Below are 2,500 nucleotides of genomic sequence, written 5' to 3' on the forward strand. Positions count from 1 at the left end.
GTTCTATTTTGGTTTCATCTGACCATATGACATTCCCCCAATCTTCTTCTGGATCATCCAAATGCTCTCCAGCAAACTTTAGACGGGCCTGGACATGTACTGGCTTAAGCAGGGGGACACATCTGGCACTGCAGGATTTGAGTCCCTGGCGGCGTAGTGTGTTACTGATGGTAGGCTTTGTTACTGTGGTCCCAGCTCTCTGCAGGTCATTCACTAGGTCCCCCGTGTGGTTCTGGGATTTTTGCTCACCGTTCTTGTGATCATTTTGACCCCACGGGGTGAGATCTTGCGTGGAGCCCCAGATCGAGGGAGATTATCAGTGGTCTTGTATATCTTCCATTTCCTAATAATTGTTCCCACAGTTGATTTCTTCAAACCAAGCTGCTTACCTATTGCAGATTCAGTCTTCCCAGCCTGGTGTAGGTCTACAATTTTGTTTCTGGTGTACAGCTCTTTGGTCTTGGCCATAGTGGAGTTTGAAGTGTGACTGTTTGAGGTTGTGGACAGGTGTCTTTTATACTGATAAAATCCTGATTTTCAGGATTTTTTTCTTCTCATTGTGTCTGTCATAGTTGAAGTGAACCTATGATGAAAATTACAGGCCTCTCTCATCTTTTTAAGTGGGAGAACTTGAACAAGTGGTGGCTGACTAAATACATTTTTCACCACTGTAGATGATCCACAAGGCCATTGCAGAGAGATAGATGATCCACAAGGCCATTGCAGAGAGATAGACATCCACAAGGCCATTGCAGAGAGATAGACATCCACAAGGCCATTGCAGAGAGATAGATGATCCACAAGGCCAACACAGAGAGATAGATGATCCACAAGGCCATTGCAGAGAGATAGATGATGCACAAGGCCAACACAGAGAGATAGATGATCCACCTGGCCATTGCAGAGAGATAAATGATCCACAAGGCCATTGCAGAGAGATAGATGATGCACAAGGCCAACACAGAGATATAGATGATCCACAAGGCCATTGCAGAGATAGATGATCCACAAGGCCATTGCAGAAGGATAGATGATCCACAAGCCAACACAGAGAGATAGATGATCCACAAGGCCATTGCAGAGAGATAGATGATCCACAAGCCAACACAGAGAGATAGATGATCCACAAGGCCATTGCAGAGAGATAGATGATCCACAATGCCATTGCAGAGAGATAGATGTTCCACAAGGCCATCACAGAGAGATAGATGATCCACAAGGCCATTGTAGAGAGATAGATGATCCACAAGGCCATTGCAGAGATAGATGATGCACAAGGCCAACACAGAGAGATAGCTGATCCACAAGGCCATTGCAGAGAGATAGGTGATCCACAAGGCCATTGCAGAGAGATAGATGATCCACAAGGCCATTGCAGAGAGATAGATGATCCACAAGGCCATTGTAGAGAGATAGATGATCCACAAGGCCATTGCAGAGAGATAGATGATGCACAAGGCCAACACAGAGAGATAGATGATCCACAAGGCCATTGCAGAGAGATAGATGATGCACAAGGCCAACACAGAGAGATAGGTGATCCACAAGGCCAACACAGAGAGATACATGATCCACAAGGCCATTGCAGAGAGATAGATGATCCACAAGCCAACACAGAGAGATAGATGATCCACAAGGCCATTGCAGAGAGATAGATGATCCACAAGGCCATTGCAGAGAGATAGATGATCCACAAGGCCATTGCAGAGATTGATGATGCATAAGGCCAACACAGAGAGATAGATGATCCACAAGGCCATTGCAGAGAGATAGATGATCCACAAGGCCATTGCAGAGAGATAGATGATCCACAAGGCCATTGCAGAGAGATATATGATGCACAAAGCCAACACAGAGAGATAGATGATCCACAAGGCCATTGCAGAGAGATAGATGATCCACAAGGCCATTGCAGAGAGATAGATGATCCACAAGGCCATCACAGAGAGATAGATGATCCACAAGGCCATTGCAGAGATAGATGATGCACAAGGCCAACACAGAGAGATAGATGATCTACAAGGCCAACACAGAGAGATAGATGATCCACAAGGCCATTGCAGAGAGATAGATGATCCACAAGCCAACACAGAGAGATAGATGATCCACAAGGCCATTGCAGAGAGATAGATGATGCACAAGGCCAACACAGAGAGATAGATGATCCACAAGGCCAACACAGAGAGATACATGATCCACAAGGCCATTGCAGAGAGATAGATGATCCACAAGCCAACACAGAGAGATAGATGATCCACAAGGCCATTGCAGAGAGATAGATGATCCACAAGGCCATTGCAGAGAGATAGATGATCCACAAGGCCATTGCAGAGATTGATGATGCATAAGGCCAACACAGAGAGATAGATGATCCACAAGGCCATTGCAGAGAGATAGATGATCCACAAGGCCATTGCAGAGAGATAGATGATCCACAAGGCCATTGCAGAGAGATATATGATGCACAAAGCCAACACAGAGAGATAGATGATCCACAAGG

At 45.7% G+C, this 2,500-nt stretch overlaps 1 protein-coding gene across 2 annotated transcripts in view; it reads left to right on the top strand.

The window, feature by feature from the left end:
- The window catches only part of LOC135517136 (neuropilin and tolloid-like protein 1), a 212,091-nt gene that overhangs the window by 137,394 nt on the left and 72,197 nt on the right, over positions 1-2,500 (top strand). The gene's annotated exons all lie outside the window — the stretch shown is intronic.

Source organism: Oncorhynchus masou, chromosome 28 (genome assembly GCF_036934945.1).
Source record: "Oncorhynchus masou masou isolate Uvic2021 chromosome 28, UVic_Omas_1.1, whole genome shotgun sequence".
Taxonomy (NCBI): Eukaryota; Metazoa; Chordata; class Actinopteri; order Salmoniformes; family Salmonidae; genus Oncorhynchus; species Oncorhynchus masou.